Here is a 25,234-nt window from a genome sequence, read left to right as displayed (position 1 = left end):
GGAATTTACAGTCTTGGCTTTTAGGGAAGGTTTTTACATTTATCTGTGGATATCCAGGGCTCATGTATGGAATTACTAACCAGCATAACTGAATAATCAGATGAGGGACAGTTTGCTATGTCTGCTAGGTGGCTATAGTTTGATCCTCAGAGCCCATGGTTTGGATGGTCTTTAATGGTTTCTTTTTGTTTTTACTTAAAACCTCTTTTAGCTATTACATGTAGCTTAGTTTTAATGTACTAACCTTTAAAATGATTTCTGTTCATGGTAACATGTTTTTAAGAGTAGGCTTTAAACTAGGACCAGGAAAAGTGTAAATGCTAGGGTACCATATCATCTGCACAATTTGTGATTTATAAAAGAGGGCAACTGGAGAGGAGATAGAAAAACAATGTTATAACTCTTTTGTAAATCATGTTTACAATCAACTCTTCTTGCTGTTGTTGTTATGTGCTGTGGAGTCGGTTCCGACTCATAGTAACCCTGTACAGGGTTTTTGAGGCTATAAATCTTTACGGGAGCAGAAAGCCTCATCTTTCCTCTGCTGAACAGCTGGTAGTTTTGAACTGCTGGCCCTGAGGATAGCAGTCTGATTCATAACCACTAGTTGAACAGATATGTTTATTACCTTTACCTCTTACTAAAACAATAGAAAAAGAATAAAAACGTAGAAAGGACCTGGAAGGGAATGAAAACAGGACAATCAGTGGACATGAGATTTGAGCATATTTTTGCAACATGAACAGTGGAAGAAGGAATGGCCAGTGATGACGCCATAGACAAAAAGAAGGAAAGGAGTATGGAATAATGCAAAGAGGGAAGATAAACATATCTACCTGCAGAACCCTCAAGATTTTTTTGGACTCCAATGTCCTTGTGTGGCACTGTGGGTTAATGCGCCAGAGTGCAAAGCTGTTTGAACTGCAAGGTCAGCAGTTCAAGTTCACCAGCTGTTCCTCAGAAACCCTATACAGGGTTGCTATGGGTCAGTACCGATTTGATGGCACTTCACAACAATAACAACAAAACATTATAATTAAGGGAAAATGAGTAACAAAATTTAGAGGATTAAGATCTCTTGGTCACTGCTTCCTTACCTAGGTGATACAGACAATATCCTCCTCTTAACAATTTTTTATGAAAAGTAAATGAGATACTGTTTGTACATGGAAGGAACAAAAATCTACAACCTTGTTCGCCCCTATACATATATAGTCAGCTGAGCAAAAGGAAGACAGGATTTCTCTAAAGAAATTGAATACGCATAGAGAAAAACACTACCTAATCTAGCTTCATTCCAGTATTAACAAATGGCCATTTAGTACATCAACTTGACCACTAGACATATATAGAACATTCCATCTAACAATAGCACAATGTACATTCTTTTCCAGAGCACATGAAACATTCTTCAGATTAGAACATATGTTAATTCACAATTTCAATACATTTAAAAACATTGAAACACTACAAAGAATTTTCTCAGATTGCAATACAATACAGTTGTTGTTGTTAAGTGCCATCGAGTAGGTTCCAACCCATAGTGACCCTATATAGGGTTTCAGAGGAGCAGCTGGTGAGCTTGAACCATTGACCTTGCAGTTCAAATGGCTTTGCAGTCTGACACATTAACCCAGAGCACCACACTATCAACAATATGAAGATTAAGGGGGACAAAATCAAATGCATGGAAACTGAATAACACCCTGCTTAAAAATTCCTGGGTAATAGAAGAAATAAAAATGAAATTAAAAAAATCATTGAATCTAATGAAAATTTAATACAGCATACCAAAAACCTTTGTTGTAAGTGCCATCAAGTCATTTCCGACTCACAGTAAAATTGTACCGAGGAGTGGCTAGTGAGTTTGAACCACCAACCTTGAGGTTGAAACCTACCTTGAGGTCGAGTACTTATCCTATGGGTTCACATTAGGACTCCCCAGAAACCTTTGGGACACAGCAAAAAAAAAGTGCTCAGAAGACAATTTATACCAATAAACGCACACACTCAAAAAGAAGAAAGAACCAAAATCAAACATTGTAACCTAACATCACTAATGATTAGGAAAAAAGCAGCAAAATAAGCCTAAACACATCAGAACAAAAGAAATAATGCAGATTAGAGCAGAAATAAATGAAACAGAAAAACAACTGAAAGTATCAGCAAGACAAGTAGTTAGTTCTTGAAAAGCATTAAAAAAAAAAAAAAAAAAAAGACAAACCATGGCAAATGTAACAAAGGAAAATAATAAGATGCAAATAACATGAACACAAACCAAATGGGTTATGTCAAAATGGAACAACAGAAATAAAAAGGACAATAAATACCATGAAGAAGTATACTCCAATAAATTTGAAAGTCTAGAAGATATGGACAAATTCCTAGAAACACATTACCTACTTAAACTAACACAGACAGAAGTAAAAAATTTTAACAGAACCATAAGTAAAAAAATAAATAAATAAATAAATTTATTATTAAACTCCACAAACAAAAGAAAGTCCACCTCCAGAGAGCTTCACTGGTGAATTCTCCTCAAACTATTCCAGAGAGCATATCAAAGAAAGGAAAACTCCCAAATTCATCTTATGTAACAAGCATAACCTAGATATCAAAATGAGGCACTAAATATATACACGTACATATATATTTGGAGTACTGGTGTGTGTGGTGCTGCAGGTTAATGTGCCAGACTGCAAAGTCGGTTTGAACCACAGGTTCAAAATGCACTGGACTGCATATGTCAGGGGTGCAAGCTCACCAGCTGCTACTTGGAAACACTATACAGGGTTGCTATGGGTCGGAACCAACTCAACGGCACTTAACAAGAGCAATATATATATTCCAATATCCCTCATGAACGTAGTTGTACAAATTCTGAACGAAATCCTAATCAACAGAATTAAATATATATATATATATATGACAAAAACAAAAACACCGTGCCCAAGTGGGAGTCATACCCAGTATGCAAGGAGTCCTGGTGTGGTGCTGTAAGATAAACACTGGACTGCAAATTAAGTGTGAACTGCTAAGTCAGGGGTTCAAACCCACCAGCTGCTCATCAGGAACCCTATACAGGGTTGCTGTGAGTTGAACTGACACGATGACACTTAAAACAACAATGCAAGGATGGTTCGATATTAGAAAAAACAATCAATATAATCCTCCACATAAATACAACAAAGGAAAAGAACCACATAATCATTTGATGCAGAAAAGGCATCTGAAAATCAAACATCCAATTCCCTATAAAAACACTTAATAAAGTAAGAGTAAAAAGGAAATACCACAACATAATTAAGAACACATATACAAAACCAACATTATTCTCAAAGAGGGAACCTGAAAACATTCCCTTTGCAAACAGGAACCAGACAAGGATGCCCTTTATCGCCAGTTCTATTCAATATTGTACTCGAATTCTTAGTCCAAGAGCTATAAAGCAAGAAAGGAAATTAAAGGGATCCAAATTGGCAAAGAAGAAGTTAAAACTCTCTCTTTTTGCAAATGAAATGATCTGATACATAGAAAATATCAAAACTGATCAAGAAAATTATTGGAACTAAAAGATTCAGCAAAGTGGAAAGGTACAAGATCAACATAAAAAATCGGTCAGATTCCCAGATTCCTTTACAGTAATAAAGAGAGCTCTGAAAAAATACCGTTTATAACAGCCACCCAAAAAGATGAAATAATTAGGAATAAATTTAACCAGAGAAACAAAAGATTGATACAAAGAAGACTATAAAACATTATTATAAATAAACAAGAGACTTATATAAGTGGAAAAATATACCAGGCTCATGGATAGGAAGAATTCAATTGTAAAAACGTCAACACTACCCAAAGCAATCCACAGATATAATACAATTCCAATCCAGAATCCAGCAACATTCTTTACAGATATGGAAAAACTAATTACCAACTTTATAAGGTAAGAGACCCTGGATAAGTAAAGTACTACTAAAGAAGAACAAAGTAGGCAGTCTCTCACTTCTAGGTCTCAAAAACTATTACTTAGCCATGGTAGTCAAAACAGCTTGGTAAAAGTACAAGGACAGACAGCTAGAGCAATGAAACAGAATTGAAAAACCAGAAGTAAATCTATCCACATATGGACAGTTGATATTTGATAAATGGCCAAATATATTAAATGTGGAAGAGATAATCTCTTTGACAAATGGTCCTGGCATAACTGGATATCCATTTGCAGAAGAGTGAAACAGGATCCATATATACCATGACATATAAAAACCAATTTAAAATGGCTCAAATACCTAAATATAAAACCTTGAAGTATAAAGACCATCAATGTAAAAAACAGGGACAAAATTTGGGGTTCTAATACATGACATAAATATGTTATTAAATATACTTGAAAACACACAAACAACAGAAGACAAACTAGATGACTGGGACTTCCTAAAAATTAGACACAAGTGAATCAAAAGATTTCATCAAAGGAGAAAAAAAAGAGAACCCACAGACTGGGGGGAGGGGGATATGGCAATGACATATGAGATAAGGGACCATGTGATATGTCATTGTCATATGCCATAGCCGTAAAATTTATGTTGTTGTTGTCAGGTGCCATCGAGTCAGAACCGACTCATAGCGACCCAATACATAGCAGAACGAAACAATGTCCGATCCTGGGCCAACCTCACTACTGCTGCCACACTTGAGTCCATCAATGATGCCACCTGGCCAATCCATCTCGTTGCGGGTCTTCCTCCTTTTCTCCGACCCTCCACCTTACCCAGCATGACATCCTTCTCCAGCACATGTTCCCTTCGGACAATATGTCCAAAGTATGAGAGATGAAGTTTAGCTATCTTGGCCTCTAAGGAGCACTCTGGCTGCACTTCTTCCAAAACGGATCTATTACTTCTTTTGGCAGTCCATGGCACTTTTAGTATTCTCCTTCAACACCACAGTTCAAAGGCATCAATTCTTTTACGATCTTCCTTATTCACTGTCCAGCTTTCGCATCCATATGAAGTTATTGAAAATACCATGGCTTGGGTCAGGTGCACCTTAGTCCTCAAGCTGTCATCTCTGCTCTTCAATACTTTTAAAAGCTCCTGTGCAGCAGATTTGCCCAGTGCAATACGTCGTCTGATCTCTTGACTGCTGCTTCTGTGAGTGTTGACAGTTGATCCAAGAAGAATGAAGTCCTTGACAACTTCAATCTTTTCTCCATTGATAAGAATGTTGTTTATTGGTCCAGTGGTGAGGATTTTTGTTTTCTTGACACTGAGATGCAATCCATACCAAAGGCTGTGTTCTTTGATCGTCATAAGTAAATGTTTCAAGTCCTCTTCACTTTCAGCGATCAAGGTTGTATCATCTGCATATCGCAGGTTATTAATGAGTCTTCCTCTAATCCTGACGCCATGTTTTTCTTCATAGAACCCAGCTTCCTGTATTATTTGCTCAGCATACAGGTTGAATAAGTATGGTGAAAGAACACAACCTTGTCGCACACCTTTCCCAATTTTAAAACATTCAGTGTTCCCATGCTCTGTTCAAACAACTGCTTCTTGGTCCATGTACAGATTTCTCAGAAGAACAATTAAGTAAAATTTATAGGAAACTTCAATATCTTAACAAGAAAAATACAAATAATCCAATTAAAAAATTGTCAGAGGACGTGTGCTAATACTTCAGATGGTCAATAAACACATGAAAAAATGCTCAGAATCATTCACCACTATTTTCAAGTTCCATGGAGTCAGTCCCCATTCATAGCAACAATGTAAAGGGTTCCACAGGAGTGGCAGGTGGACTTGAACTACTGATATTGTGATTAGCAGTCCACCATTTATCCTAAAGTAGCACAACAGCACTTTAGTGCTACATGTCATCGAGTTGATTCAGACTTATAGTGATTCTGTACAGGGTGTCCAAGGAGTGGCTGGTGGGTTTCAACTGCTGACCTTGCGGTTCAAACTGACCTTGCAGTCCAGTGCATATCCCTGCAGTGCCACACCTGGACTCCAGGCTCCATTTTAAAATTTTTTTCTGTTTTTCTAAGTGCCATCGAGTTGGTTCTGACTCATATTGACTCTAAAAGGTTTGCAAGGAGCAGTTCCATTAGAGATGCAAATCCAAAGAAGAATGAGATATCATTTTATCACAACATTCATAGTAAAATAATAATAAAACCCCTGAAAACGACAAGTGCTGGTGAAGTTGTGGAAAGACTGGAACCTTTATATATTGTTGGTGAGACTGTAAAATGGTGCAGTCATGGTGGAAAACGGTATGACACTTCCTCAAAAAGGTAGAAACAGAAATACCACTCCAGCCAGCAATTTCTCTGTGTGGTAAATATCCTAGAGAAATAACATCCACAACACAAAAAGATATATTTATACCCATGTGAGGATGGTGAAACCCTGTCTCTCATATTTGGGACATGGTATTAGGAGGGACCAGTCCCTGGAGAATGGTGTCATACTTGGTAAAGTAGAGGGGGAGCAAAAAACAGGTACACTCCCAATGAGACTGATTGACAGTGACAACAACAATGGGCTCAAACACAACAACAATTATGAGGATATCAAAGGATCGGTCAGTATTTCTGCTGTACACAGGATCGCTATGAGTAGGACATGGCTCAATGGCACCTAACAACAACATGTTCATTGCAGTACTGTTCACAATAGCAAAAAGATGGAAAAGCCTAAATACATATCAATGGAAGAGTGGATAAATAAACTTTGGTACACACACTCAATGGGATGCTATGCAAGATTAAAGAACAATGATGAATGTGCAAAATAGCTTAATGTTGATTGAAATAAATCAGTCACACACACAAATATTGTATAACATTAACATTATAAAAAGTAAAAAAAAAATTGGTTTTCTCACTGAAAGAGGCATTCTTTGATGGTTTCTAGGGGTAGAAAGAGAGGAGACAGTAAGTCATTCATTGGCTGGAGGCTAGACACATGTTAACTTAAGACAAAGGGAAGGTTAAAAAAATAATAGTAATAGAAAAGAAAGAAAAAGAAAAGCCAAAATAAAGCATATGGCCCATTATAATGGCAATTTCCAAACCAATCACCCCAAATCAAGAGTCACAAGCCCTATGTATGTTTGCTGTGGTGTGCCATCTAGTTGGTTCTGACTCACAGTATAAGATTTTTCAGAGTGACTGATGGGTTTGAACTGCTGACCTTGTGGTTAATAGTTCAGTGTTCATCCTATAGTACTACAGTAGGGCTCATATAAGTGTGTTGTTGTTGTTAAGTGCCACAGAGTCGATTCTGACTCATAGCAACCCTGTACAGGATTTCTAAGGAGCAGCTGATGAGTTTGTACTGCTGACCTTGTGGTTTGTAGTCCAGTGCTTATCCTATAGTGCCATGTTATTATTGTTCTTAAGTGCCACTGAGTTGATTCCAATCCAATGGCGACCCTATTCAGGGTTTCCAAGGAGCAACTGGTGAGTTCGAATCGCTGACTTTGTGGTTCAAACCAACTCTGCAGTCTAGTACATTAACCCACAGCTCCACACTAAGACTCCACAGCACCACATAGGAGTCCCATATATGTGTATGCATTTGTATATAAGTTAACTTCTTCTTGCTCATAGACTCAATGTTCAATCATTAAAATATTGGCTAAACAATCTCATCACAATAATTTTTTCTGACTCATCCAGAGACTCTTAGGTAAAAATTAATTTTAATCTTAACATAAATAGACATACCTATAAAAGCATACAAGCTACATAAGTTATATTTTGGGAGTTTGTTTGTATAGTACAAGCCCATCAAAGCTCTGCTATAAATGATTATGGTGAAAAGGTAATCTTCTTTCTTCTCCAGTCCTCTTGTTAATTTCTGTCTAGTCGGTTGTGACTCACAGTGATCCTGTATAAAGTTTCTGAAGCTATAAATCTTTGGGGAAGAGAAAGTCTCATCTTTCTCACAGGGAGCGGTTAAGGGGGTTGAAGAACCACCAACCTTGTGGTTAGCAGTCCAATGTTTATTCTACAGAGTCACCATGCTTCCCCCCAGTCTACTTGGGACCTCACTACAGAGTACCAAGAAACTCCTAATGCAGTGTTCTTTCATCACAGCTTACGAATACTCACTGAATTAAAAACAAATCAAAACAAAATAAAAACAATGGGAGAAGTTCAAAAGGGATATTAGGGTAAGTTTGGAGTTTCTACTGACTGAGCCTGAGATAATTTGGGATTCAAATAAAAACAAGAATTTTTATACAATAGATTACAATCCACTTGTACAAAATAAGACTTCATGAATCTATACAATAGACGATCAATAAATACATAAATAAAGGAGTCCTGGTTTGGTGCTGCTGGATAAGCTCTGGACTGCTAACCACAAGGTCAGTGGTTCAAATTCACTACCACTTCTCAAAAGCCCTATACAGGGTCACTATGAGTTGGAATTGATGGCACTTAATGACAACAACAAAATGAAAAAGGAAATCTGTTCCATACAGTAGGACACTGACTAGTAAATACAGAAGTTTAAAACCAAACCAAATACATCGCCACTGAGGGGATTCCATTTCATAGCAGCAACTCTATACAGGGCTTCTGAGATTATAAATCTTTACAGAAGCAGACAGGCTCACCTTTCTCCTGTGCAGTGGTTGGTAGGCTTAAGCCACCAATCTTGGAGGTGGTACCCCGACACCTAACCCATAACACCACCAGAAGAAATAACAAAGTTAGAAAATCAGCATTTTGCAACTATAATAGAAAAAATTGTTGAGGTAAGAATTTTCAATTTAGAGTTTGATAAGGAATGGTATATTTGCAGAATTTCAACTTTCTCCCCATATTATTCATCTATTATATAAAGAAAACTAAACCATGAAATTAAACAATCAAAAACATTTTAATCAAATGACCAAAATGAACATTTCCCAGTAAAAAGCAAACAGGCATCATATGTTTCTTGACTCTGAGAAGTGCACAATACCAATTACATAGTATTCAAGGCAAAAATGTAAATCTTGAATCTATCTAATCATGAAGAATATCAGATAAACCTAAATGGAGTCTACAAAACAACATTTTTTTTTTCTTCTTCAAAAAGGCCTGCCTACATGTGGACTAGTTACAGATTAAAGAAGACAGAAAGACAATATTGAAAAGTAATATATGGACTAGATGCTGCACAAGACAAAAACTGGGATAATTGAGAATTTGGACATATAAATTAAAAATTGTTGTTGTTAAGTACTGTTGAGTTGGTTCTGAATCATGGCAACCCTGTATGGGGTTTCCAAGGAGCAACTGATGAGTTTAAACCACCAACGTTGTAGCTAGCAGTTCAGTGATTATCCTACATTGCCACAACAAGAACTGAAGACTAGATAAAAATATCTTATCAATGTTAAATGTCCTGAATTTAACAGAAAACTTTGGTGTAGGTTTATATACTATACTATTACCCCAAAGAAAAAACCTACTGCTGTCGAGTCCATTCCAACTCATAGCAATCCTATTATGTTGTTGTTAAGTGCTGTGGAGTCAGCTATGACTCCACAGTATAGGGTTTTTGAGACTTTTAAACCTTTGTGGGAGCACAACCTATAAGGGGTTTCCAATACTGTATATCTTTACATAGGCAGACATCTTTCTTCCTCAAGTGGTTGGTAGGTTAACAGCCCAATGCCTAAACACAGAACCACCATGGATTTTCACTATATTATATTGTATATATACTACAACTCATCTGTCAGTTTATTACACTGTGGGGATTTGTGTGATACAGTGAGTCTAAAAGCTATGCCACCAGTATTTTAAATACCATCAGGATTATCCATGGTGGACATGTTCAGCAGTGCTTCTGGACTAAGACAGGCTAGGAAGGAGAGATGGACCACTACAGAATGTTAAGATACTGAAAACCTTATTAATAGCAGCAAAATATTGCCTAATATAGAGCCAGAAGATGAACAACTCAAGTTGGAAGGTTCTCAAATATGACTGGGAAAGAGCTGCCTCCCAAATAGAGTGACCTTAGTGACATGGATGGAGTAAAGCTTTCAGGACCTTCATTTGCTGATGGGGCACAACTCAAAATGAGAAACATAGCTGTAAACATCCATAAATAATCAGAACATGGAATGTACTAAGTTTGAATGTAGGAAAATTGGAAGTAGTCAAAAATAAAATGGAAAACATAAAGATAGACACCCTCAACAGTAGTGAGTTGACAAGGATAGGTACTGGCTATTTTGAATAAGACAATCATATGGTTTACTATAACGGCAATGACAAACTGAAGGGTAATTGTATCACATTAATCATCCAAAAAAGCATTTCAAGATCTATCTTGAAGTCTATATTGTCTATGATAGGATAATATTTGTATGCCCACAAGGAAGTCCAGTTAATACCATTATTCTTAAAATTTATACACCAACCTAAAGCCAATGATGATGAAATTGAAGAACTCTACCAACTTCTTCAGTCTGAAACTGATCAGACATGTAATAAAGATGCATTGATAATTACTGGTGATTGGAACACAAAGGTTATAAACAAAGAGGAAGGATCAGTAGTTAGAGAACATGGTATTGGTGATAGAAATTATGCTGGTGATTGCATGACAGAATTTTGCAATACTAAAGGCATATTACTTGCAAATATCTTTTTTCAACATTTCATGTGGATTTCACCAGATGACATATATAAAAATTAAATTGACTACATCTATGGAAAGAGACGATTGAGAAGCTCAGTATTATCAGCCAAAACAATGCTGGGGCTGTGGAACAGCCCATCAATTTTTCATATGCAAGCTCAGGCTGAAACTGAAGAAAATGAAAACAAGTCCATGAGAGCCAAAATAATAGTCTTGAGTACATCTTATCTGAATTTAGGCACCTGTTCAAAAACAGACTTGACACAAATGACTGAGGACCAAAATAGTTGTGTGGGATAACATCAAGAACATAATAAATGAAGAAAGCAAAAGGTCATTAAAAAGACAGGAAAGAAGGAAAAGACCAAAATGGATAGCAGAAGGTATTTTGAAACTTACTGTTGACTGTAGAGAAGCTAAAGCAACTGGAAGAAATAATGAGTAAAAGAGTTGAACAGAAATTTTCAAAGGGCAGCTCGAAAAGACAAAGAAAAGTATTATAATGAAATGTGCAAAGACCTAGAGTTAGAAAACCAAAATGGAAGAAAATATTTATATTGCTTAAACTGAAAGACCTAAGGAGAAAATTCAGTCCTCATCTTTTAATACTGATGAATTTTTGGGCAAAATATCAAACAATGAAGGAATCATCAAATGAAGATGGAAGAAGTATAGAATTACTGTATCAAAAATACTTAGTTGTGTTCTACTATTTCAAGAGGTAACATATAATCAAGAACTAATGATCCTGGGTATAGCACTGTAAGATCAGCAATGTACTGCAAACCACAAGGTCTGTGGGTTTAAACCCACCAGGTACTCCTTGGAAACCCCATACAGGGTCAATATGAGTTGGATTCGACTTGTTGGCACTTAATAACAACAATGATATTGAAGGGAAAAGTTCAAGCAGCACTGAAGTCACTAGTGAAAAACAAGGCTCCAGAAATTAACCAAATACAAATTGAAATGTTTCAACAAACTGATGCAATGCTGGAGGTGCTTACTAGTTAGTCTATGCCAAGAAATTTACCCAGCCAACTGACTGGAAGAGATCCATATGTGTGTGTACTCCAAAAAAACGTGTCCAAAAGGAATGAGGAAATCAATGAATGATATCACTAATATCACATACAAGTAAAATTTCAGGGAAGAGAATTCAAAGATGGTTCTATCACTACACTGACAGGAAGCTTCCAGAAATTCAAGCTGGATTCTGAAGAGGACATGAAATGAGAGATATCATTGCTGATGTCAAATGGATCTAGGCTAAAAGCAGAAATACTAGAAAGATGTGTTCTTGTGGTTTACTGATTATGTAAAGGCACTGGACTATGTCAATCATAATACACTATGGATAACATTGCAAAAAAAAAATGGGTATTCTAGAAGACTTATTTGTGCTCATGAGGAAACTGTATAGACTAAGACACAGTTGTTTCAACAAAATAAGGGATCGTTAATAGTTAAAATTCAGGAAAGGTGTACAACAGGGTTGTACCCCTTCACTAAATTTATTCAGTCTGTATGCAAAACGTGGACTATATGAACAAGAACATAGCATCAACATTGCAGGAAGACTCATTAACCATCTACATGCAGATGACAATCATGTTTGCTAGAAGTGAAGAGAGCTTGAAACACTGATGAAAATCAAAGACTTCAGCCTTTAAGTATGGGTTGCACCTCAATGTAGAGACATGAAAATTCTCACAACTGGACCAATAAGTAACATCATGATAAATGGAGAGAAGAGTGAAGTTGTCAAATACTTCATTTTGCTTGGATCAACAATCAAGGCTCATGGAAGCTGGTTTTGTTGTTAGGTTACTGTTACATTTGAGTTCACTGCTGCTGCTATCATGCCAATCCATCTTGTTGGGGATTTCCTCTGGTTCGCTGACCTCTGCTTTACCAAGCATGATGTCCTTCTCAAGATATTGGTTCCAACTGGTAATACATTTGAAATATGACAGACAAAATCTAGCCATCCTGGCTTTTAAGGAGGATTCTAACCGTATTTCTTACAAAACAGATTTTTTTTTTGTTCTTTGGCAGTCTGTGGTACCTTTAATATTCTTTTTTATTACCATAACTCAAATGCATCAAATCTTCTTTGGTCTTCATTGATAGAGGATCCAAGTAAAATGAAGTCCTTGACACCTTCTATCTTTTCTCCATTTATCATGATGTTATTTATCTATCTGTGGTGAGGACTTATATTTTTAGGCGCAACCAATACTGAAGGCTGTGGTCTTTGATCTTCATCGGTATTTTAAGTCCTCTTCACTTTGAGCAAGTAAGGCTTGCTTGAATCATAATGCCACATTCTTTTTCACATAATCCAACTTCTCAGATTATTTGCACAGCATACAGATTTATTAAATATGGTGAACGACTACAACACTGGTGCACACATTTCCTGATTGCAAACCATTCAGTTTCCTCTTGCTCTGTTCGAACAAACATCTCATGGTCTATGAACAGGTTCCTCATGAGCACAATTAAGTATTTTAGAATAACCATTCTTCACAATGTTATCCATAGCTGTCATGATCCACATAGTCAAAAGCCTTTACATAGTCAAATAAGGAACAGGTAAGCATCTTTATGGTTGTTGTTGTTGTTGTTGTTGTTGTCAGATGCCATCAAGTCAGAACCGACTCATAGCGACCACATGCACAGCAGAATGAAACAATGTCTGATCCTGGGCCAACCTCACTACTGCTGCCACACCCATCAGTGCTGCACCTGGCCAATCCATCTCGTTGGGGGTCTTCCTCTTTTTCTCCGACCCTCCATCTTACCAAGCATGATATCCTTCTCCAGCGACTGTTCCCTCCTGACAACATGTCCAAAGTATGAGACAAAGTTTAGCCATCTTGGCCTCTAAGGAGTACTCTGGCTGCACTTCTTCCAAAACAGATCTATTGGTTCTTTTGGCAGCCCATGGCACTTTTAAGTATTCTCCTCCAACACCACAATTCAAAGGCATCAATTCTTTTATGATTTTCCTTATTCACTGTTCAGCTTTTGCATCCATATGAGGTTACTGAAAATATCATGGCTTGGGTCAGGTGCACCTTTGTCCTCAAGCTGACATCTTTGCTCTTCAACATTTTAAAAAGTTCCTGTGCAGCAGATTTGCCTAATGCAATACGTCGTTTGATCTCTTGACTGCTGCTTCCGTGAGTGTTGAAAGTTGATCCAAGAAGAATGAAGTCCTTGACAACTTCAATCTTTTCTCTGTTGACAAGAATGTTGTTTATTGGTCCAGTGGTGAGGATTTTTGTTTTCTTGACATTGAGATGTAATCCATACCAAAGGCTGTGCTCTTTGATCTTCATTAGTAAATGTTTTAAGTCCTCTTCACTTTCAGCAAGCAAGGTTGTATCATCTGCATATTGCAGGTTGTTAATGAGTCTTCCTCCAATCCTGATGCCACGTTTTTCTTCATAGAACCCAGCTTCTCGGATTATCTGCTCAGCATACAGGTTGAATGAGTATGGTGAAAGAACACAACCTTGTTGCACACCTTTCCCAATTTTAAAACATTCAGTGTTCCCATGCTCTGTTCGAACAACTGCTTCTTGGTCCAGGTACAGATTTCTCAGAAGCACAATTAAGTGTTCTGGAATACTCATATTTTGCAATGTTGTCCATAGCTTGTCATGATCCACACAATCGAAAGCCTTTGCGTAGTCAATAAAGCATAGGTAAACATCTTTCTGATATTCTCTGCTTTCAGCCAAGATCCATTGGACATCAGTAATGATATCTCTTGTTCCACGGCCTCTTCTGAATCCAGCTTGAACCTCTGGAAGTTCTCTGTCATCTTTCTGGTATTCTCTACTTATAGTCAAAATCAATCTGATGTCAGCAATGATATGCAAATTGTATTTGCATATGATATTAATAATATTGTCCAATGATCTCTACATTCTATTCGGAATGGGCACAAATACGGATCTTTTCTAAACAGTAGGTAGCTGTCCTCCAAATTTCTTAGCATAGATAAGTGAGTGCCTCCAGTGATGTTGTATCAGTGTGTTGAAAGAGTTCAATTTGCATTCCATCAATTCCCGGAGCTCAGTTCTTTGCCAATGCCTTCAGTGCACTTGGGTCTTCTTCCCGCAGTACCATTAGCTCATGTGGTACCTATTGAAATGTTTGAAGCGCAACCTTTTTTATTTTTTATTTTTGGGTAGAGTGGATTCTGTGTATTCCTTTCATGAAAGCAATAGTCAAGAAATTAAATGATGCATTGCGTTAGGCAAATCTGCTGCAAATGACCTCTTTAAAGTGTTATAGAGCACAGATGTCACTCTGAAGACCAAGGTGTGCCTGATATAAACCATGGTATTTTCTTTTTAACCTTTTATTATTGAGTGAAGGTTTACAGATAAAATCATCAGCTTTACATTCAACAAATCATATACTTTGTTTCATTTCAATGATTACAATTCCCTCCATGCAAGAACAGTTATCCAGTCTCCTGTGATATCAATTTGCCTTCTACCTACCTTCTCATCCCTTCTTAACTTTGTCCTTAACAAAATGTTGTCCTTTTGATTCTGAATGACTGATCATTCTATGGTGAACATATCTTGCTAGTGTTGTTGCCCCCACTCCTTTATAAACCTATTAACTGCTTAGGTGGAAATTGGGCCATGGGGATGAGTTCCTTTCCAGACTTGATGGGTGGTTGAGGACCATAGTCTCAGGTTCCTCCAGTCCTTTTCTGACCAGTAAACCGGTCTTCTACTTGATTTCAAGCCTCTTCAATTCTCATAATTCTTCTTTCTTCCACAGCAGGAGAGACCAATAGCTGCACCTTATTGTTGATGTTATGTGCTGTCAAGTCAGTTCTGACTCATAATGACCGTATATAGGATTTCTTAGGAGCAGTTGGTGGGTTTAAACTGCTAAACTTTTGGTTCATAGTCCAGTGTTGATTCTACAGTACCAGTCCTTAGACATCTACTAAGGACTACAGTCCGTAGACATCCACTTATGAGCTTTCAAGATCCCAGATGCTGCCCACCTAAGTAGGATGTAGGACTATGTTATGCCTATTGATCATTGTGTCCCCTGAGACTATTGTCCTGAGCAGTCAGGCCAAGCTATTCATTGCCTTAAGATGTTTGATAATATTCTGGAAGTTTTCTTAATTTTATTCGCTTTATGCCACACCATATTCATAGTTGTATTCACAGCAAAGGTCAATACCCATGTACAAATCCCCTCTTTCAAAATTTTATGTATTTGTGGGATACATAAATATATATATAGCCCACTCTTCTTCCTTTACCCATTCAGTCTATGTCTCAATCCATGCATCTATACTCAGAACACTGTTGTTCCAAGGCTGTGTATTTATCTCTATGTAACTCTATCCCCATTAGCCCCAGACAAACTTCCCTGAGTCTTTACCCATTTATTAGCCAGAAGAGATGTAGTAAATAGGCAACAAGAGGGATCCCTGTAGTGGTAGAAGTCATCACTATCTTGACTCTGATGAAAGACAAGTGAAGCTCTGTAGACCTTAATACACACACACACACACATACACACACAAAGTAAAACTAAAATTGGGAAAATTTGAATAAGCTGATTTGAATATTCTGCTTGTGATATCATAGTTTTTCAAAATTTTACCATCTGGGGAAACTGGTCAACATGCACAAATGACTTCTCTGTAAGGCAATCATTTCAATCTATATTACGGGATTGCTATGAGCACAACTATGATAATGTACATATATGGTACACAAAAAACCCCACTGTCACCCAGTCAAATCTGCCTCAAAGTGACCCTGTATGACAGCAAGACTGCAGAGGGTTACCAAGGCTGTAATCATTAAGGAAGCAGACTATCACACTGTTCCCATCACAAAGTAGCTGGTGGATTCAAACCATCAACCTTTTGACTAGCAACTGTGCTCTTAATAACTGCAATACGAGAGTTCCTTAACTATATAGTTGTGAATTAACTCAAGTTTGTAAGAACAAAAATAGTTTTTGTATTTTTAATTACTAGTAGATGACTACATTTATACGAGAGATGGTATTTATTACTAACTGTATTTGTAATGTTTTTGTTTTCTTTTCAAAAGAGCAGTATATTTCCACAAAAGGATTAGACATTATTTTATTAATAGTTTTTCGTATGTTTAATATAAAGCCTATCTGTAAAATATTTAAAATATTTTATTCCAATAAAAATATTGCTATGAACATCAAATAAATTAGTATTAGTACACAAAAAAATCAATGTAGTAAAACTGTCAGTAATTCATGCCACTAAGCTCTCAGAAGACGCATGCTGTGGAGATAACCATAGACACTAAAGAGTAGTTTATATAGCACTTAGAACACACAGTGAAGAACAAACAATACGAATAAAAAGAATTCAGAGCACCTCCAAAAAGTAGTTAGCTTTAATATTTTTATCTGAAACAAACCAATTCAATAAATCTCTTCTTTGGCAAACATTACTAACTCATTGGTATGGATGACTGACATAAAAGTAATCACATTTAAATATTCAGTTTTGTTCAATAGTTCTTAAGCTTCTTTTTTATTATAAATAATGGAATTTATAATGAAAGTCATACTTCAGATGAAGTTCTAAAATGTATACTAAAAGTGACTTTTAGCAGGAAAACTCTACTAAGACTTAAAAATGAAGATGTTCACACATCTTTTTAGAAATTCTCAATGTTTTTTTCTCAAACATAAAGTAACAATTAGATTGTTGGTTATTTTAGATTACAAAATCTTAAAGGATATCATGCCTAATAACATGGGAGATTCTGTGAGAAAATATTTTATGAGTCATTTAGAAACAAATTGGCAGTCCAGCCTTTTATTTCACTACTTCCAAAATAATAGACCACCAAAGTAGTTTAGAACAAACTGCGTAGAAATTTTTCAAAAAGATAGGAAAAAAATCTTGTAATCAATCCCAACCCTAAAACTTCAGGCAAATTTGGTGAAATGATGGAAAGGTAAATCCACAAGGAGGTCTTTCTAAGAGAAAAGGGAAACAGCTAAGTACTAAGAGGTCACAAGGCACATTAAACACATAAAAAGAAGGGAAAAAAAACCCAACACACTCATTAAATTTAAAGATCTGTTCCTGCAAGAGCAGCTTTTGTTACTAAAAGGTGCACCATTTGTAGGTTTTTGGGTTTTTTTAATTCAAAAAGATTTACAATATTACTTCGTTTTCTGAAGGTTTTTTCCTGTTCTTTAATTTTATTCTGTAATTAGTGCTACCAAAATGAATCTTAGTAAATATTTTAAAGTATTTAAAAATTATTTAAATTAAATTATTTAAAAATTTAAATGTATTATCTAAATGTAACCAAAACCCCAAGAAAATTAGGCTTATTTAGTTTCTTAGATTTGGTTTGTGAAAAAATATTGATTTGTCTGTTTTAGCTTTTAAGTAAAATAAATGTATCATATTTATCATCAGAATTACTGTATTGTATGTTGTTGTTAAGTGTCTTTGAGTCAGTTCCAACTCATATAGATACTGCATTGGTTTTCTGAGAAGTGGCTGGTGGGTTTGAACCACTGACCTTGGGGTTAGCCACCCATCAAGTGCTTATCCTAAGCACCACACCAGTACTCCACTGTGCTGTAGATAAGTATTTAATTGTATTGGTTCTTATTTAAATGCACTATTATTTATTTAGCATGATTGTAATCAGCAGCAACCATGGCAGCCTCCTTTGTGTCATCTAACAACACTGTCATTCCTATTTGAGCTCTGAAATTAAGGGGAAAAAAAGCAAAACCCATAATTATTACTGAACTGCCTTTATATAAATAAAATAAGATACTAAGGTAAATATGAAGGATAGCTTGGAATGGGAGAGAGTCAGAAATTGGCAGACAAAACATCCAGGAATGAAAAGTGACTGTAGGAAACATGGCTTTGATTCAGCTAGTTGTGAACACTGGAAAACCACTTAAACTTTGAAGTCTCAGTTTCCTCACCTGTAAAACAAGGGGTTTGAACTTCATGATCTACAAGATTACTTTTACCTATAAAATTTTATGATTCTAGAAAAATAAAAGGAGATAGAGATGGGTATGTATGTGTATTTAGCATCTGTGGTCTCCACCTCTCTCCCCTCACCCCCTAATCATGATTTCTACAAACTACTATGCAGAAGAGCAAATCGGGATTCTCTAAGTTTGGCCTGCTTGTTAAAATCTGGTCCCTTCATTAAAAGTCTTATGAAATCCTATGCAATATATATTTTTTCCAACTTTTTTATTGTGAATTGAGTGAAGGTTTACAGAGCAAACCAACAGCTTACATTCAAAGAATTATATACTATGCTTCATTACATGGTTGCAACACCCTTCAAGTACCAATACTTAAAGTATTTACCTTCCTTCATTGTAACTATTACGCAATGTATTTTTGAAGAACAAACTGCTGATAGCAGAATTAAACTCCCTTAATGTGATGCCTAAACTTAAAACTATAAATTATCTTTCTTCAACTCTGTATCTCTAAAGTACTTGCCTGAAATATGATGTAAACAAATAAACTAAGAAACTCCTGGCTTATAATAAAATACTGCAAAGAAATTTGTCAGAAAAAAATAATGAGAAAGAAAAGAAATGTGACTATATAAAGTAGGTATATTTCAATAAGTTGCTTAAGATTATCAGGTAAAATAATTCAATGAAAAAGCAACATGCGTTAGATGTATATTTCAGACTTTAATATTAATGATTCTAATGTATTTTTATGGGTCACCCAACAGAGCAACTTCAGTGTCCAAATTTGACAGGAGATGTGTTGTTGTTATGTTGAGTCAATTCTGACTGACAGCGATCCTTTTAACAGCAGAACAAAACACAGGCTGGTCCTGTGCCATCCTCACAGTGTGGTAATGTTTGAGGTCTATTGTTGCCACCATCTCAATTCATCTTAGGCTCTTCCTCTTTCTCAATGACACGCCACTTTACCAAGCATGATGACCTTCTCTAGAGATTGGTCCCTCCTGGATAACAAATCCAAAGTATGTGAGGTGAAGTCTTGTCATTCTTGTTTATAAGAAATATTCTGACTGTACTTCTTCTAAGCCAGGTCTGTGTTTTTCTGGCATGGTACTTAACAATATTCTTCGCCAATACCATAATACAAATTCATTGATTTTTCTATGGTCTTTTTTATTCACTGTCCAACTTACACATACATATAAGGCGACTGAAAACACTATAGTTTGGGTCAAGCATACCTTAGTCCTCAAGCTGACATCTTTGCTCTTGAACACTTTAAACAGGTCTTTTGCAATAGATCTGCCTAATGCAGTATGTCTTGAGTTCTTGACAGCTGCTTCCATGAGTGTTGATTGTAGATCCAAGTAAACTGAAGTCTTTGAAAACTGCAATCAGAATTTTGTCTGTTTATCATATGTATTGGTCTAGCTGTGAGGATTTTTGTTTTCTTTACATTGAGGTACAATCAATGCTCAAGGTTGTAGTATTTTATCTTTATCAGGAAGCATTTCAATTCTTCTTTGCTTACAACAAACAAGGTGTGTCATCTGCATTATCATAGGTTGCTAATGAATCTTTCTTCAATTCTGATGTTCTACTTTGCTTCTTATAATCCAACTTCTCTGGTAGCATAGTGGTTACAAATTGGGCTGCGAACCTTAAGGTCAGCAGTTCGAAACTACCAGCTGTTCTGTGGGAGACAGATGAGGCTTTCTGCTCCCATAAAGATTTACAGCCTCAGAAACCCTGTACAGGGTCCCTGTGAGTCAGAACTGACTCCACAGCACATAACCACCACCAATCCAACTTCTCGGATTATTTGCTCAACATACAGATTGAATAATTGTGCTAAATGGATACAACCCTGGCATATACCTTTCCAATTTTTAACCCATTCAGTATTCCCTTGTTCTGCTCTAACTACTGGTCTATGTACAAGTTCCTCATGAGCACAATTTAGTGTACTCTAATACCTATTCTTCCCAATGTTATCCATAGTTTGTGATGATCCACACAGTTGAATGTCTTTACAAAGTCAATAAACCACAAGCAACCATCTTATGGTATTATCTTCTTTCAGTCAAGATCCATCTGACATCAGCATTGATATCTTCAGTTTCAAGTTCACTTCTAATTCTGACTCTAATTTCTGGTAGCTACCTGGTGCGGCACTGTTGGTTAATGCACCAGACTGCAAAACCGTTTGAACTGCAAGGTCAGTGGTTCAAGCTCACCAGCTGCTCCTCAGAGACCCTAAACAGGGTCACTATGAATCAGAACCGACTCGACGGCACTTAACAACAACAACCCTTGTGGCAGCAACCTTTTAAATTTGCAGCAAAATGTTACTTACATGTGAGATGTAGAATAGAAAAAATAAATAAAATACATTGCAAAAGCATTAGCAGTTTTCTAAGTAATGGATTGTTGTTAAGTTGTTAAGTGCCGTTGAGTCAATTCCGACCCATAGTGACCCTGTATAGGGTTTCCAAGGAGCAGCTGGTGAGCTTGAACCACTGAGTTTGCAGTTCAAAAGGTTTTGTAGTCTGAAACATTAGCCCACAGCACCACCCATAAACTTAAAAAACTAATTTTATAGCAATGGGTATAGATAAAAAATAGATTTATTTCTTGGTAATTCATGTTTACGTACTGTGAAATGGAGAAAATGATTATCTTTTAACCTACACAAAAGTCCAGTGAACACATAAAATTATTTACCACTAATGTGATAATATATAATAAATTGTATCGCACAATCTGACGATGCTGTTAGGTGCCTTAGAGTAAGTTCCAACCTGTATACGGTTTCCAAGGAGCTGCTGGTGGGTTTGAACTGCTGACCTTTGGGTTCATAACCCAGTACTTATTCTATCAGCACTTAGCTAGTAGTCATTACCATATAATAGTTTGTGATTGGAAAAACTAAACTGTTAGTTTTCTTAAGCATCTGTTCAAAATTTTGCAGATATTGAAGGTCCAGAACTATATTAGTAAATTGGCTATAAGCTACTCTAAATGAAGTGTGTTAACATGAAAGGTACCACTGATTTAAAAGCCAAATTTACATTCTGAGAACTGTTACTGTTAAGCACCTGATGTATCAAAGATAAACCTGAGTTAGTGCTTCACTAAATGATAATGATTTACAGAATCTTTCAAATAGCGAAGGAGCATAAACAATTTTACATTGGGTCATAGCCAAAATACTGACAATCCAACAAACCCTGAAGCCTGTGCATTTATCTACAATACGCGTATATATTATATAGCTCATTGACAAAAACTGTGCTGGTGAGATGCAGTCAGGCAACAAGGAAATAAGGCAGTATGCATCAACTGATAATGCTTTAAAAGAGATATCCAAGACATATTTCTATTCAAAGACATTCTTCCCTCTATTCCTTTTTCAATTTTACACCAAAATAACTGTCATCAATCTGCATTCTTTCAACACTTGCCTTAAAATCTTTTTTTTAATTTCTGTTCCCCTTAAAACTATCTTTGCTCACATTTACTTTGACCCAATTTAAACCATATAAAATGGCAGTGGATAAGGAGGGCATTGTTCCCAGTTTTAATATATACTCTTCAGCATGTGATTCTTCTTAAATACATCATGTCTCAAACAAAGATTCCTAGAAAAATTAGGAAGAAGACTCTCTTCAAATAATTAATAGAAAAAACAACAACAACATTTGATTTTTCATAACAGAAAGCTTGTACAAATTTACGTCTTTAAAATTTCACATTTCTCATTGGATTTCATTCCTTTTAAACATATTTTTGCTAAGTTATTCCTACCTATTAAATCCTAGATTTCATTCCTTTTATTAAACATATTTTTGCTAAGTTATTCCTACCTATTAAATCCTAGATTTCATTCCTTTTATTAAACATATTTTTGCTAAGTTATTCCTACCTATTAAATCCTAAACATTACCAGTCAGTGTATCTGTGGTGGTGGTTATGTACAGTGGAGTTGGTTCCGACTCATAGTGACTCCTCTATAGGGTTTCCAAGGCTATAAATCTTTACAGGAGAGAATGGCTCATCTTTCTCCTGAGGAGTGGCTGGCAGATTCAAACTGCTGAGCTTGAGGTTAGCAGCCCAAATCGTCACTCATCATGCTACCAAAGTTCCTTTACGATTCTCTAGAGGACTGTAAATATAATGTGAATGTTAATCGGTTAACTAAGTTACATATGGCACCATTTAATGTTTAAACCTCCTCTATCTGTGGCTGTTGTTAAGTGCCTTTGAGTCAGTTCTGATTCATAGTGTCTCTATATAGTCCCAGTGATCCCTCCCTTCTGGGTTCATGCCCTTGTAGAATATTTTGCCCTTGATTTTGGGTTGCACTTATTTACTTAAAACAGTACACTATGACAGAAGCAATGGAATACCATTCTGACATTCGGTTATTTAAGATTATGGCATCCACTTTAGTTGCTCTCTTGTGGATCACTCACTCCATGGAAACCGTATTGCCATATTGTGAGGCAACCTTGTAGAGAAAGCCCCATGTAATAAGGAATATAGGCCTGCCAACAACCATGTGAGTCCAAACGGAAGCATTCAGCATTCAGATGAGATCACCGTCCTTAACTACATACAACTTGACTAAAACCTTATGAAAGACCTTGAACACCTTATTAAGCTGGACCCAAATTCCTGACCTACAGTCACTGTGAAATAATAAATGTTTGTTGCTTTAAGCTACTAAATTTTGGGGTACTTAGTTATTCTGAAGTAGACAATTTATATAGTAGCTTGCAAATTGTCAAGTTAGCTGGATAAAAATGGTAAATTTCCTATGTAACCTGTAAAACATATTAAAATTCATTCCTCATTTTGAGGAACAAAAATGAAATAATCTCTTCTGAGATTTTGGTTACCAAAATCAAAAGTGAAAAGAATGTGAAGGAAGGCTAAAATGAAAACAAAACAATAAAACACAAAAGAAGTAAATTTGCTTTACTTCACAGTAATAAAAGTCATGATATACTGATTTGTGAAGAAACACCTATGATCCTTGAAAATAAAAAAAATTTACTTCTAAAATAAGTAGATTCAATTGCTAAATTCGAAACCTAAAAATAAACCTAATCTTGTATGAATTTTACGAGGATTAATTTATGTGGTTTATGTTATTTCACACAATGAATGAGTTCTTATTATGTAAAAGGGATTAGATTCCAGTCACAGAGAAACAAATACTAAAAATTAGTACGTTTTATAATCAAAGTTTGAAGGCTGAAGGAATTGCAATCCATGGTAACCCAAACTTTTTGTATTTCCATTCATATATATAATGGAAAGGGAAGAACCAAAAATTTTGCACAGGCACCGAAACAAACTCTTAACTTTCAGAAAAGCAACAGTTGGGCCAGAATAAAGTAACCTTCGTCATCCGTTGGCTATATTTCACTAGAATGCAGGGTCCATGCCTGGGGAGCCATGCTGACCTTACACCCCTATGGCCTAGAAACATGGAACACGTCCCTCCCTCATATTGACTCTGATCCCGAATTTTAATAAGCCATCACTGCTGTCACTCAAGATGCTATGCATTGTCGTTGGTTCCAAACTCTTGCTGGTTGGCAAGTTTCTGCCAACTAGCAAGCACTGGTTGTCTTTATTTCCGAGAAAAAAAGCGGGGGGTTATGGGGGGAGGAAGACAAGAGATATGAAACACATAGACTGACGTTTGTACCTGAGCGACCTGCGATTCCCACCGCCGCCGCGACGAATCGGCCTTTGGGCGGGGGCTATAAGCCAAAAGGAAAATGCTTCAGCCGGGAACTGGTGCTCAGGAAATGAAGAAGCCGGTTCCAAGTTTACTTGCTCACGTCGGTGGAGGCGACGGTGTCAAGAATACCAGAACCAGTGCTAGCTAGACTCTTGTGAATTCAGTGTACTTTAAGCTGCAGCAGCCAGAAGCGCGGACTGCCGGAGTTTTGACGTTTCCTATTGTTGCCGGAAGTGACGCTACAGATTCTGCATTTTAAAGAAGCAGCATTTTTATCCCGATTTACGATTCGCCTGTAGATTTTTTTCCCCCCCCCTTACTTCACAGCTCGTGGCGCTCTAACATCTAAACTATACAAGCTTCTGATTTAAAATTTGGGGTTGGATTGATTATACTAAGAAGGCTTTTAGGAGAGTCAGTCCTCAGAGCCTAACGTACCATTTGTGGAATCTGCAGGGAGGAATCCTGGAGCTCAGAGGAGCAGGCACTTTGAAGGGCTTGCCGCGGAGAGTGGCGGGCATCAACGCACCGATCCAAATACAAACGGTTGGCGCGTGAAGCGAACTGAGACGCAGGTGTCTGGAAGCTGGAACTCGTTGATGGAGGTTGTTTTCCGGGATTTTCTAGTTCTTTGTGCTCCCACCCCCTTTTCCCTATCATGCTGGACCTGGGACTTTGGAAGTCAGCTTCCTTGCCCAGCGGGCCACAGTGAATGCCCTAGACTGAGAAGCTGCATTCTAGATTGGACAGAAGTCGCCTCTCTGCACGTCTCTTATTGAGGCCCAGAGAGTGGCGAATA

General features: G+C 36.7%; 1 protein-coding gene across 1 annotated transcript in view; it reads right to left on the bottom strand.

Moving 5' to 3' along the window:
- Positions 1-24,663, bottom strand: part of FBXO8 (F-box protein 8) — an 82,764-nt gene extending 58,101 nt beyond the window's left edge. Inside the window, exon 1 of the mRNA XM_006864516.1 lies at positions 24,400-24,663. The gene's annotated coding sequence lies outside the window, so the exon portion shown is untranslated. The remainder of the gene's footprint in view (positions 1-24,399) is intronic.
- Positions 24,664-25,234: the final 571 nt, after the last annotated feature.

This window comes from Chrysochloris asiatica, unplaced genomic scaffold (genome assembly GCF_000296735.1).
Source record: "Chrysochloris asiatica unplaced genomic scaffold, ChrAsi1.0 scaffold00066, whole genome shotgun sequence".
Lineage (NCBI taxonomy): Eukaryota > Metazoa > Chordata > Mammalia > Afrosoricida > Chrysochloridae > Chrysochloris > Chrysochloris asiatica.
Note: the sequence above shows the minus strand (reverse complement) of the source record. Positions and strands in the feature narration are given on the sequence as shown.